At 41.6% G+C, this 15,316-nt stretch overlaps 1 protein-coding gene across 3 annotated transcripts in view; it reads left to right on the top strand.

Annotated features, from left to right (window-relative positions):
- The window catches only part of LOC126175859 (uncharacterized), a 616,100-nt gene that overhangs the window by 452,676 nt on the left and 148,108 nt on the right, over positions 1 to 15,316 (top strand). The gene's annotated exons all lie outside the window — the stretch shown is intronic.

Below are 15,316 nucleotides of genomic sequence, written 5' to 3'. Positions count from 1 at the left end.
GTATAAACTTACCAGATGATCAAAACACATTGCAAAACGATTTAGACAAGATATTTGTATGGTGCGAAAAGTGGCAATTGACACTAAATAATGAAAAGTAGGAACTCATCCACATGAGTACTAAGAGGATTCCTCTAAATTTCGGTTACAAAATAAAACCAACAAATCTAAAACCTGTAAATTCAACTAAATACTTAGGGATTACAATGACAAATAACATAAAAATGAACGATTACATAGATAATGTGGGGAAAGCAAACCAAAGACTGCGATTTATTGGCAGAACACTTAGAAATTGCAGCAGGCCTACTAGAGAGACTGCTTATACTACACTTTTCCGGCTGCTTCTGGAGTATTCGTGTGCGGTGTGGGACCCGAAACAGACCAGGCTGACGGAGGACATCGAAAGAGTTCAAAGAAGGGCAGCTCGTTTTTACTGTCGCTAAATAGGGGAGACAGTGCCACAGACGTGATGCGGGAGGTTCTCCTCATGAAATTTCAGTCGCCAGGTTCTCCTAACAGAAATTCAAGCTCGTATGGAAAGATTTAAATGTTCGTTTTTCCAGTGCGCTGTTCGAGAATGGAACGGTTGTGAAACAGCTTGAAGATGGTTCGATGAACCGTCTGCCACTTCATTGTGAATTGCAGAGTAATCATGTAGATGTAGATATAGAAGTGGTCCAGCTCGTTGATACAGTGGCAAAGAGGTGCGTCATTTTCTTTTGTCTCCTCTTGCGACGTGCTATGGTACTGTTTCGGTGGAACTTGAATGTATGCCAGGTGTGGAGACATCTGCTTGCAAACAAAAATAAAATTGGCAAGTAACTTAATTTATGTGGGGTGATAATTAACACTTTGTGGCTACACCTCCTGAGGTACAAGTACTGATTCATTTTGTACTCACCGTCCAATTCCGGACATACTTTGATATGAACCTTTTCTTTTCTACTTTCCCTGTTGATACTTGCCCCAGGAAGTATGCTCTCTTTACCCTGTATAGTAAAGAAGTTAAGGACTGGAAAATCTAGAATCGAAGAATTATGAATAAGTACCCGACCCCGGAGGCTGTGCGCAGCTATTGTCGTTTAACAACCCCCACCCCCGTCCCCCCTCCAACCACCCAGTCTGTCAGGTGACAGAGCGGCGCACGTGGGTCAGCGGCCACCGGAAGCCGGATACAGCTGTGAGCCTATCGGCCGCCGCAAACGCCAGATAGTCCACTTGTTTACCCTGCAGTAGCGGCGGCTGCTGCTGCTACAACAACATCATATAATCCGACAGCCATTCACTATACTCGCAGAGCCTGTGCAAAACAGTCCCAAAGGTTCCTAAAATGCTAGTACATTAGCTTAAATACTTAGTGTACCATAAATGCAGGGGTCCACTGGGGAGTGTCCTCTTGGTCAGAGTAATGGAGCTTTCAGTGTAGGGATTCTCCTTGAAATTTATAAGAACAGAGAAATGGGAATTACGTCTTTTTTCATTTAGAAGTGCTTCTGAATCTGGAATGGGTATTGCCGTTGACATTGTAATTCTGTCAGAATCGACAAAGGACGTGAAAGATCAGTTAAATGGAATGTATAGCGCCCTGAAGACCGGCTTTAAAATGAATACCAACAAAGATATAGAACCTAGACGAATGAGCTGAGACTAGGGCAATCAGATTGTGTAACGAGACATTAAACGTAGTGATGATATTTGATATCTGGACAGCAAATTAACTGATGATGTCAAAGTAGACAGTTATATAATGTCGACTGCTAAGAGCAAGAAAAACGTTTTTGAAGAAGAAAAAAAAGGGGGGGAGGCGAGTAATATTGGCAACGCATAATAAAAAATTTTAAGTGTACGGAAGTGATTCCTGATGGTAAGTTTGTCGAATGTGTGTACGAGAGTGAAATGTGGGCGATAAACAGTTTATACGAGAAAAGAATAGACGCTTTTGGTATATGAGATTACAGAGGAATGCTGAAGATTGAATGGTTGGATCGAAGAACTATTGAAGTATTGAATCGAAAAAAGAAATTTGTGCCACACTTTGACTAAAAGAAGGGTTCGTTTCACAGTACATATTCTGAGGCATCAGAGGACCGTCAGTTTCGCAGTGGACGTAAGTGTGCAGAATAGAGAATGTAGAACGAGACCAAAGCATGTTCAAGCTGATGTATGTTGCAGTAGTTCGGTAGAAATGAAGGGACTTGCACAGCATAGAGTAGCGTTGAGAACTGCGTCAACCTGTCTTCAGACTTAATGAAAAAATGCTATTTTTTCGTTGCACAAATTATTGTACAACTGTCATAATTGTTTATAATAAAATGCATAACTAGTAATTTATCAGTAGCTATGGGTGGCTTAGTGGGAAACAGCAACACTAGGAAATCAAAGGTTCGACCCCCAACCAGTCCCAGAGCGTTTCTGTGACTTACTATTTCCGTCAGTGACCTGTTAATGTGAAGATTGTTGGCTTGCAACGTTGTTGAGAGACAACATTAAACTTTAGGTCCCCCTATAACTGCCTGACCAAGACATCTCAAAGGCAGGAAGGAAGAATACATCACCGCCAGTAGATCTAATAAAGAACTGTGCTATTACAATCTATCACTGTGCTTGGGACAGCTTAACTTTAATTAGTTTCGACTGGAGGCCCATTGATTTTTCAAATGACTGAACATTGTCGAGAGGAGATGTTATGAGCCACCCCAATGTCGTCTTTGAATTACTTGTCCATGTAAAAAGCATCGCATAAATACATTGAAATTCTTTCTATGCACTTAATAAACCTGCTGGAAAAACCTTGTTTTGCGATGTACGAGGGGCGTTCAATATGTAGTAAAACTCTTTTTTCTTAGGATAATTTCCGTTGGAAAAAAAGCGGAATTTATTGTAGGACTTCGTGGAATATTCTCGCTTCAGCCCCCAGAGTTTTAAGTTAGTGGCGGCGCTATACGTAGCTTTCAAAGTGGCGTCAATAGCGGAGGTGCGTTCCAAGCAGAGAGCTGTCGGTGAGTTTCTTTTGACGGAAAACCAGAGCATCGCAGATATTCATAGGCGCTTGCAGAATGTCTACCTGGCAGTGAACAAAAGCACGGGGAATCGTTGAACGATGCAACTGTCATCATCGCAGTAAGGTCGCGCAAACCAGTCCGGTCTCCCGCGTGTCGGCCGACCAGAAACAGCTGTGACTGCTGCAATGTTGGAACGTGCGAACACTCTCATTCGACGTGTTGTAAACAAACATTCCCTTCTCTATGACAACGCAAGGCCTTAAACAAGGCTGCACACGCGAGAGGAGCTCACAGACCTTCGTAGGCCTGTTCTTCCTCATCCACCCAACAGCCCGGTTCTCGCACGTTCCGACTTCCAGCTGTTTTGCCCAATGAAGGATCACACCGCGAGAAACAGTGCGCGAATGACGGGGAGGTTAGTGATGCAGCAAGACACTTGTCTCCGACGTTGACTAGTAGCGTGGTACCATGCAGGCATAAAGACCCTCCCAATAAGGTGGCGTAAAGCCGTCGCATTGAACGGAGATTATGTTGAAAAATAGGGTTTTGAAGCCCAAAGAGAAGGGAATAATATGGCGTATTGGAATCCTGAATAAAACGAACCTGCGTTCAGAAAAAAGACCATATTGTATTACTTTTTGAAAGCTTTAAATATTTATCGACGATCCCTGTAGAGGTACTGTAGGTCATTCAAACATAGCTTTTGCCTGCTGTTTACACATAGCAATGCATGCAGTTTACACATGGCCGTCTAAATTCATTATATATATGAAATTAACTAAATGTTTAAATTAGTAACGTTTTGTTTCTGCCCGTTGCAGTGAATTAAGTGTTGTCCATTTTTTTTCCTTGTTTAGCATCTCTGCCCTGTCTTTACTGTTCAGATTATTTGGTTCTATAAATTTTCCGTCATTACAGATAAAGGGTTGACTGCAGTTTGTAATGTTTGTTGCATGTCGCAACAGTGGCTTAAGTGCAAAAAGAAGGCATCGTTCTTCTTCCTCTTTCTAGTATAGGCCTACAGTGGACGCCAAACTGTTCCGTCGTTCGGGCATCTGTGCGTTGAGCAGCCTCAGCCACGCGCTCGTCAGGATTTCTCGGGTGCCCTTGAACTGCCAGTGGCCGTAACACGGCTCTGTCGAAATGTCTAGCTCACTTCTCTGTCCCCTGTCAGAGCGTCTCTCCACGGCCGGTTTCCCGTCCTGTCCCTGTCCAGTTGAACTAGCGCTCCGTCTCTAACGGCCTCGATGTCGACGGAACGTTCTTTCATATTTATACTAATCAAGAATACCAATAGACCAGAAAAAATATTCCTGACTTTGAAACGGCAGCGGGACCCAGACATCATCGTTTGGCATTCTGTAATTTAAGCGTATTGGAGATTACACACTTTCGTGGCCATTTGTGTGTAGGTGGCAATAACAACGTATCACATGTACGTGTGCGTATAGTGTTTTAGTCACAAATCTGCGAAAGAGAACTGGTTCATGTAATCTGCAGCATACATTAGTTATAGATTGTCACACTGTACGATAATCTTCCCGGGAAGTGGGAGTTTCATGGCTGGTTAACTGAATTTGTGTAGTGAATGCTGTCTAGCCTTCTTCCGTTCCATTTAGTATTTCCCTTCTATGGTGTTGTGTAGATCTTTTTTTTCTTTTTTTTTTTGCGAAGAACTACTGAAAACATCGAGCAAATTCTGTTGGGAAATTTACGGTTTTCTCTCGGTTCATCATTTTTTCAATGCAACAAAATATTTTTTTCTTCCTCTGACATAGTCTGTATTCGCTTATTTGTTTGTTGAACGTCGTCAATTTCTGGTGCTAAAACATTCACTCAGATAACCATTCTTTGTTTAAGTAGTTTTCTGTGCAATAAGATACTTTTTCGATGAGTTGTTTCTATTTTTTACCACGGTGTGTAACTTATCAGTTAAGATGATTTTGCCGAAGTGCAGATCAGTGCGATATTTGTCGTCTCAGAATCGTACTCTTAGAACATTAGAGAATATTCTTATAAGCTCGAGAACATTTTGCAACAGTTCCGACATTTTCCATTGGAAGAATTCATTTATGAGTAAGAGACAGAAGATACCACGGTGTGATGTCGACCACCACACAGACCTGTATCTCCGCAGACAGCTACCACCGCACAGCCATTGCTGCGCACATTGGGAGGACCAAAGGTGGCACAAGACACAAAAACCAGGGTTGGCGCTGGGTGTATTTGGAGGTATCGTCAACTTCACCCACAAACACGCCCGTTTTAATACTTTCTGGTAATGAGTCCCAACAAAAGATGTTCTTCTACTGTTTCTGAACAGAAATCGAATGCCGGAGAAATCCGGATAGTAGGGTTTACCTTAGATTTTCGGACAAACCTTGTGCCAAGTAGTTTGAGCAACAGTCCCTCGGTACGAGGAATGCCTTCCTCGAACAGGCGGTGTCCCAAATCTCTGCTTTCGAGCTGTCGTCTCCGCGAATGCCGGACATTTTCCACACCGGACATTTGCCACGCCGGACATTTGCCACACTTGCCCCTTCGCCAGGTAGCTTGAGCAGCGATCCCTCAGGTAAGGGACGCCCTTCCCCGCACTACCTCTGTCCACTTTCAAACCGCCGTCTCCACATCTTACTCGAAGCAACCAGTACGTAAGGGACCTTCTTCTTCGACAACTTCGCCAAATACAGAGCTTCTTTTCCGAAATCGTAATATTTATAACTTTTGTGAAACGAAAGCAATACCGACGGTTATGTCAGTATGTAATTAGTTCTGCCAAGTATAAATATAGATTCCTCTGTCTGTATGGTAGCTTCCTTTCACGCTTACTGATTGCGATAGAAAAAGTCCGTCGGCATGGGAGCAACAAGAAAGGAACGATGTAACGAGAACGCGAATGTACGCTAATCATTTCTTTTTGGTCACCGCATTTGTGCCTACTTTAATTACTACAACTGCATACCCAAAAGACAATAGGGAAAGAATAAATGGGTATGTGAATGTTTGAAAAGAAGAACGACATACTCCATATTAATTTACTCTCTAAAAACATTAGTTAATAAAGTGTAGCGGGACAATGTTCAAAACATAACTGAAAACACGTTCACTAAATAGAGATAAGAACATCTATGATTGACATGGCATCTAAAGTCGACTTACAATTTTAAAATGTTAGAAATAAGGAAATGAAGTAATACAGAATGCTATGCTTGTAACGTACGTTGTTGTTCTACATTGTTTAGCTCTGGTATTTACAGGGTCACAGAGAAAGCATCTTAGGTTTTGGAGGAAAAAGCCGTAATTGTAATTATCTGCACTACAACAGAAACAAGGAGGACAACTTAAGGAAAAATAATGTAAGCTCACAATCGATTTTGAAGCAGATAGTTCCTGTGACTTAGTAAGGGCAGAGGTTATATTCGACAACCAGAATAAATTAACTGGCTCCTTTTACCGACCCCCTGTCTCGGATGTAACAGTTGCTGAACTTGAGTCTCATCACCCCCTACTCATACAATTATAGTTGGCAGTTACTTCAATCTACCTTCCGCATGTTGACAAAAATACATTTTCATACCTTACTGTAAATAGAAAACAACATCCATAATTGTTCTAAATGCTTTTTTTAAATTATTTTTAACGATTAGTTGACGAGGCCATTCAAATTGTAAATGGTTACGAAAACACACTTGACCTCTTAGCCACAAATAATCCTGAGCATCACGACGGATACAGGGATTAGTAAACACGCATTCGTAGCGAGGCTTACTTCCGTAGCAAAGAAATTCACCATAACTAAACGCGAAATATATCTACTTATAAAAACAGCAAAAAATTCGGGTGACGTCTTTCTAAGAGATAGTCTCCAATCCTTCCAAATGCTGTAAATGAAGACCATATGTGGCCTAAGTTCAAAGAAATAGTATCAACAGCACTCGAGATATTCATACCAAATAAATTAATAAAAGACGGAACTGATCCCCCATGGTACACAAAACACGACAGAAAGCTGTTGCAGGAGCACCGCAAAAGGCACATATAGTTTAGACGAACGCAAAACCTCCAAGATTGGTGAAGTTTTACTGAGGCTCGAAATTTGGTGCGGTTTTCAATGCGAGATGCATTTAATAGTTTCCACAACGAAACTCGCTCTAGAAATGTGGCGGAAAATCCAGAGAGATACTGGTCCCATGTTAAGTAAACCAGCGGAGAGGCTCAGTAAGTACCTTTACTGCGCGACAGCGACGGTAATGTTACTGATGACAGTGCCACTAAAGTGGAGTTAGTAAATGCATTTTCCGAAATTCCTCCACCAAAGAAGAGGAAGTAAATATTCCAGAATTCGAAATGAGAACAGCTGCAAACATAATTTAGAAGTAGATACCCCTGGTGTTGCAAAGCAACTGAAATTACACTGTCAGTGACAGAGGAAATGATCAAATATCTTTTCAAAAAGTCTCTAATGTATAAGAAAAGTAGGTCTAATACATTTCTTTCTGATGTTCTTTAGTAACAATTAATTTTCAGTAGTAAGCTCCTTGCTTTTACTGACCTGTTTAAAGATAATCAACTATTCAGTAAGAAATTTTAATTTTTAAAGGACTATATCTAAATGTACTTAAGTAGATTTACATCTACTATAAATGTTTGCAGCTAAACTTAAATAAAAAATATTTGAGGTGCCAAAATTGTCAACCTTAGGATCAGATCAGTTTTGGGATAATTTTAGGTGCAATTCAAATGTTCAGTTCCCGTTTTCTTTTACAAAACCGTATACTATCAGTTTAATAAACCGTGATATTTTAGGTGATAGTTGCGATTCTGAAGCTTCAGAAAATTATTTTAGAAATCACAGTTATTTAATAGTATGGACATAATATTGGAAGGCAGAAAAAAGTTATCTTAACGTGACAACAATAGGAATACTTTTGTGAGGCTTGAAACACTTTTTAATTTTCACATTAAAGACTGATTCGCATCACACTTTGCACAGGCTTTGGACCGTGAAAATGATAAATGACCATCTACCATTCTGACGTGTGTAAAATCAGCCTAAACACGCTGCTTCAATGTTTTAATAATTTTATCTCAGTAATCTGCGAGGACTCAGTGGTCCTCATAGTTTTTAATACATTATTTTTAACGTATTTTAGTCCAGTTTCTGAATATGAGCAATGGCTTTCAATCAAGGCCTGATGTTGCCAGTTTCTTCATAATTCTTTACGATTCTCTCTATCCTGTCGTCCAGCTTCAAGTACTTCTTCTTGCTCTTCTTACCTTCAAGATTCATTTACAATTTCATGAACATCCAGTTTGTGAGCTCTGCTTCCTTTTTCAAGCACTCCACCAAACAGTTGATTCTAGGGTGAGGGTTTCCAATAATACTATTTATTTTGTTATGCCACCCTTCGACAGCATTCGTCGTTTGGAGCCTTTTTCCGTAACAGTCCCACATTTCTATTGCGATATCCTCATTCTCTAGCCAGTTATCCACAAAGTAGTCAAAAAATTGAGAGAATCTTCCGTAATCAGGAGCTTCTGCATGGATCTCAATCCATCCATTGCTTACGTCCTCCTGTTTTACAACTGCCAGCTCTGCACACACGCTGACGTGAAGTCTTAAATCCTCGTTCTAGCGGTACTCCTCAGTTAGACCGAGAACTCGAATTCTTCTGCATAAAGTCTTCTTCATATGGAAATAGAATCCATTTATTTCAGTTGTGGGAAAAATTTGACGAATGGCCAATATCGCAGCTGCCTCAAAGTCCACCTTTACTTCTTTAGGACACCACTCAGAGACTGCCTGTTTTATCAGACGAAACAGACGAACATACGTGTCTTTCTTCTTATTAGGGAGCAGTGCAAATACAGTAGGGAGAATGTTTGTTTATTTAATCGGGCCTCCTAAGTCTACGTGTATGGTGTAGATCTGTGCAAACTGCTTGCTGCATCTCATAAATGTTGCATGCATAAAAAAATGGGAACATGTTTTTAAACTTTCTTTTCCTTTGCTTCCACTAAAAATCATTGTTCTCACCTCTAATCTATCGTCTTCCAGAAGAAAACTACTGCCATCTCCTATTTTTAATAGATTTTCATGAAGATCAGTTTCATAAGAGTTCTTAGGCTCTTGTTGGTTCCCCTGCTCTTGACTCCATCGACGTCGAATGGTTCTCTTCATAGATTCTGAATTAGGCATCACTGTAACAAATTCATAAACTTTATTATGTAGATTTCCCATTTCATCCGCGTATATCTCCGATAACTGTGTAGTTTCTTCTCGAGACCTTCTCTTCGCCCTTTCCACTTGCTTTCTCACTTTCAGAGCCGCATCGTCAGCTGGTCCACAGAGATGTTCTAATACGTTCAACACTTCTCCGTTCCTCGAAAGCAGCTTTCCCTTGCAATGATTCGCTTTTCGGCGTAAGCACATCCACTTAACAACACCTTCTTTAGATTCCCTCTGTTTAAGATACATGTAACCTTTGTAATGACCAGGAGGCCTGCCCTTGTTCGTTGTAATAACTTCCAGACTGATGGCCACGTTAGGAACTTCGAAAGCAAACTGGGTGGGCGGGTGAGGAGGAGGAGGAGGAGGAGGAGGAGGAGGAGACAAGGGACCCGACCCTTCGGAGCAGGTAAAATCTTGGCAAATGTCCGGCGTGGCAAATGTCCGCACACCGTCTCCGCACCTTTCCCGACACCGCCAGTACGCTACGGGTCTTCACATGTTCAGTACTTATTAACAATACTATATTGCCAGTCACTCAGTATACTGAAATTCTGACATAACTGTTTACGGTATGTTAGGCGCTTCATTTGGTAAAGCGAAAGATGCCGAAACGATGAAGCGTTTATTGCCATTTTATCAAATATGACCGGAAAAAAGAGGAGAAAACGAAGGTATGAACGATTGAGAACAAAGGAACGGCATACCGCATGTTAATTTCCCCGGTAAAATCTGACATCTCTTGTAGCTTACGCAAATTTATTAATGATGTCTAGGACAAAATAGAGCTTCCATCGTTAGCCAAAATGGAGAAAGAAAACATGGCGTGTTTAAAATCAGCGTGAATGAGCTTAATCATTTCTATGCTACAACTGCAGTACACCTTATTTATTAACAGAACTTAACACTAATGTTGATAATGCTTCTTCAGTGTAATTAAAAATTTTAAGCAAAAAAATTTCCGCGGACTCATAGCGTTTTAATCTGCAACTTGCGAATAGAGATTAGTGCACTTTCTGAATGTGGCCAATGGCTTTCAAGCAGCATTTAATGTTTCCTTTATTTTCATAATATTTTATATTTCTCTCTAACTTGTCGTTCATCTTCCTCATCTTCTATTCAAGATTCAGCTTTAATTTCACGTTGAATCTAGGGTGAGCATTCCCAGAATTAATATTTATTTTGTTTGTGCCACCCTTCATCAACATTCGGCGTTCGGTGCCTTTTTCCGTAGAAATTTCACATAGCGATGGCGTTCTCCTTATTCTGTAGCCCGGACTCAAAAAGCAGCCAAAAAATTGAGTCTTTCGTTATCAGGAGCTTGCGCATGAATTTCAGTCCAATCGTTATTTATGCCCTCTGGGTTTACCAATGCGAGCGTTGCGTACACGCTGACGTGAAGTCATAAATCTTTGCTCTGACGGTACTCCTCAGTTAGACCGAAATCTTGAATTTTCCTCCATAAACTGTATTTCGTATAGAAATAACATCCGCCTACTTCACTTGTGGGGGAAACACGACGAAATATCATTCACTTCTCTTGGACACCACTGAGGAAATGTCTGTTTAATCAGATGGAACAGGTGAACATAGGGGTCTCTCTTCTTATTAGAGAAGAGAGTAGGACGAATACTACATGAAGAATGTTAGTTTCGTCCGTTGCTCCTCTTAAGTGTGTACATATGGTGTAGATTTGTGTAAAGTGCTTGCCGGCTGCGGTGGTCTAGCGGTTCTAGGCGCTCAGTCCGGAACCGCGCGACTGCTACGGTCGCAGGTTCGAATCCTGCCTCGGGCATGGCTGTGTGTGATGTCCGTAGGTTAGTTAGGTTTAAGTAGTTCTAAATTCTAGGGGACTGATGACCACAGATGTTAAGTCCCATAGTGCTCAGAGCCATTTGAACCATTTTTGTAAAGTGCTTGCTATATCACTTAGAAGTTCCATCTATAAAAAAATGGGATGACCTTCATAACCTTCCTTTCCCTTTCTTTCCACTAAAAAATGATTCTCTTCTAATCTGCTGTTTTACAGAATAAAACTGCTGCCGTCACCATATTTTAAGAGATCTTGAAGCAGGTCGGTTTCAGAACAGTGCTCGGGCTCTTGTTTGTTCCTCCACGTCTGACTACTCTGATAACCCAAGGACCTCTTCATATTTTCGGTTAAGTCACTACCGTAAGAAAATGATAACCTTTATTTTGAAGTTCCCCGTTTTATCCACTCATACCTGGGATAACTGGTGAGTTTATTCTCGAGTCCGCAGAGATGTTCGGACAGGTAAAACACTGCTGCATTTTTCGAATACATCTTCCCCTTGTAATTGTAGACCTTTTTGCTAAAGGACACCCATAAAAAAAATGCCTTTAGATTCTCAAAATTGTCAATACGCCTACAAAATCACGGTACGTGTATCCAGTGTAATGAGAGTAATGGCTGCCCTTGGTCGTTGTAACAACTTCCGTACTGACAATCGTACTAGGAACGTCGGAAGAAAAGCAAGCATAGGGACTTGTATTTTGACCTGTGCGACGTTCACATTGTGCTTGATGGAGAAGGGAGAGGGAGCAAATACCATTCCCTCGGGACAGGAAAGTCCTTTCTGGGAACTGTTGTCGTCCAGCGGCCGAGTGTGGGGTGAGTGGCGGGGGAGGGGGTAGGAGCAGGAGCGGGAGTAGGGGCACGGCGCCTATGACCTCGGAACAGGTAAATCCTGTTATGTCTCCGAATCTCTGGAATCTGCAAATGTCCTTGTCCCCATATGTCTGGACATAGAAAAATCTGCTTCTGCACCTGAAATAGTCACACATTAGTGCTCTGAGACTGGAATTTGTATTTGTTCACTCAGGAATATTTTCATGCTTACTATGTTTTTTCCGATGTACAGTGGCGGTCAAAATAATAGAGCCACCTGGCAAAGGTTTGGAATAAAGTGCACATTTATTACTAGACATGTTTGAATTATGATGGAAACCATTACAACCGAGTCACATTGTACTATAGTCAGTTATATCGATAACACAACACAAAATAATCAGTAATAATCAATAATATTCAAAAGAATACCAGACCACAGGGTCAAAAAAATAGAGCCAATTGAAGCAAATATATTGTACTTGATCTCAGTCTTATGAAACGTACAGGAACAGTCTTTTTTGCATAGGACTGCATTAGTACTTCGTGGGGTAACCCTTATTTTTGAGGATTGCCCTGCACCTCTTACCCATAGAGTCTACTAAACGCCTGCATTCGTCACTACTGATCGCATACCAGGCGCTCTGGATTTCTTCCCACAGTTTTTCTGAAGATGTATGTAGCTTTTGAGCGGTCGATTCTCTTGTCTAAGATCTCCCATAAGTTCTCAATGGGTGATGCGTCAGGGGACTGAGGTGGCCACTCTAATACTTCGATATTGTGCTCTTGAACAAACTGCCTTATGATCCTTGCAGTATGCTTTGGATCGTTATCGTGCTGAAATTTCCATTTCAGCGGCATTTCCTCTTCAGCATAAGGCAGCATCACATTTGCCAAGATGTCTTTGTACATTTCTGCGTTCATTATGCCGTTGATACGGTGTATTGGACCAATGCCGTACCACGAAAAACATCCCCATACCATAACACTTCCGCCACCGTATTTCACAGTTTTTAAAGTGTACTTGGGATTAAATTCCTGGTTTGGTGGGCGGCGCACATAGACTTTTCCGTCTGAGGCAAACCTATTAAACTTGGATTCATCGGACCAAAGGATGTTCCTCCACCAAGTATTAGGTTTTTGTTCATTTCTCCGGGCAAAGGCTAACCTTTTCCGAACATTAGCTTGTGAAACATGTGGCTTCTTTCTTGCAATGCGCCCATTCAATTTTGCAGATCTCAGTCGTCTTTGAATCGTTGAGGTTGATGGTTGAACATCATGTTCGTCGCTAAACAAAATGGCTTTCAGTCGTGGTGTTGACAAAAATGGGTCTTTCTTCACTTCCCTAGTGATGAGTCTGTCTACGCGAGGAGTAGTTACACGAGGTCGCCCCCTGTTCTCCACCTGCGGCTTTGTTTGTTTTGACCGTCTCATGGCGTTCTGGACTCGTTTTCGCGAAACGTGCAAGACACTGGCTATTTTATTCATGGACATCCCACTTTTGAACATCCGGAACATTACTATACGCTCATCTTCACTGGTATGCTTTGCTCTGCCCATCTAGACGAATGTAAACAAAACCACACGTCAATTTACATACAAAACAACTGCATAAAAATCAATTTAAAGGCACATGTGTAAAGCGGCTCTATTATTTTGACCCATAAGATTCTTACCTTTATGCCTCTTGTCACACGTCTAGCTCAAACGCTTCCTTTCGGACGACTAAAGATAGCAGCAACGTCTTCCCTGATGTTGTCTACAAGGGACTGACAACACGGCACTCGTGGCGATTTCGCGTACTAATAGATATCCTAGTTCTTAATCTCGTCAATAGAGGTGGCTCTATTATTTCGACCGCCACTGTAGAGAAATTGCGTCACTCGTCGTAAGCTATAAAGGAAGGTGGAGGTCGGCATCATGCTGCAGACCTGTCATGAGAAAAGCGAATTAGAACCACAGTAGAGAAACGCGTGTGCAAATTCATTGGTAACTGTTCGCAACATGCCACATACAGGGTAAATACAAAGTCCGTGAAATACTTTAAGAAATCTGTTAGTTAAATGGTAAACATAACTTAACCAGTTATATGAAAGACAAACTCTTAAAGTGGTGTTTTTTTTATTTTTTTCGTGGTGCCGACAAGTAAGTTTGAAAAACCGCAACAGGGAGCCACGGACAGTAGTTGATGAAAATGGCGGCGAACCACGGAGAGAAAGTATGTTGTGTGGCAGAATTTGCCAGTTGGTACTGAGTGCGCAAAGAGCTTTCTGTGGAAAGTTTCACAAGACACCACCAGGTTACATCAGTGTTGTGAAGTGGCACGAGAAATTCGGGGAGGGTGGTTCTTTATGCGATGCAAAGTGTTCGGGCCGACCAGATGTGACAGAGCAGAGGGTGGCTCACGCCACAACTTGATTCTGTCTTTAAACCCTATGACGCCCCTGGACGTTACCTCAGTAGTGTACGAGATTACCTGAAAATGTGACGTTGCCATGTCGCTGGACAACCCATCCTACCGCCGTTCACCTGGCGCTGCTCGACTGGCCACCACGCTTACCAGACTTGGCGCCTTGCGATTTTTTTCTTGTAGCGTTAACATCAAGGATAGCGTTTGTTATGTTCCGTCTCTAACGCAGAATCTCCAAATCTTGCGACGCCGCATCGCAGCGTCTGATATCGTGGATCGGGTATGGGCAGAATTGAAGTACCGATTGCTTGTATGCCGTATGATGAACTGTGGACCACACACAATGTTAGTAAATATTGTAAAAAATACTTTGAGAGTTTGTTACGTTCTTCGTGGCCATTTGTGTGATTCATCGACTTCATAATTCCCCTGCACAACTACCATTAAACACTTTTCGATGAGCACAGAATGTGGGTTCCGACATGAGGACAATTAATGCCCTCTTTCCACGCTTTTCTGTAGTGTTTAGATTTCGAGCAGTAGCACTTCACATGTTGTTGTTGTGGTCTTCAGTCCTGAGACAGGTTTGATGCAGCTCTCCATGCTACTCTATCCTGTGCAAGCTTCTTCATCTCCCAGTACCTACCGCAACCTACATCCTTCTGAATCTGCTTAGTGTATTCATCTCTTGGTCTCCCTCTACGATTTTTACCCTCCACGCTGCCCTCCAATACTAAATTGGTGATCCCTTGATGCCTCAGAACATGTTCTACCAACCGATCCCTTCTTCTAGTCAAGTTGTGCCACAAACTTCTCTTCTCCCCAACCCTATTCAATACTTCCTCATTAGTTATGTGATCTACCCATCTAATTTTCAGCATTCTTCTGTAGCACCACATTTCAAAAGCTTCTATTCTCTTCCTTCTTTTATGATTCTTGAACTTCCAGATAAGTAGTAATAATAATAATAATAATAATAATAATAATAATAATGTCCAGCGCACGATGTGTGCCCAATTTCAAAATTGTTCAAATGGCTCTGA

Source organism: Schistocerca cancellata, chromosome 1, assembly GCF_023864275.1.
Source record: "Schistocerca cancellata isolate TAMUIC-IGC-003103 chromosome 1, iqSchCanc2.1, whole genome shotgun sequence".
NCBI classification, from domain to species: domain Eukaryota; kingdom Metazoa; phylum Arthropoda; class Insecta; order Orthoptera; family Acrididae; genus Schistocerca; species Schistocerca cancellata.
This window is presented reverse-complemented; position numbering and strand designations above follow the sequence as displayed.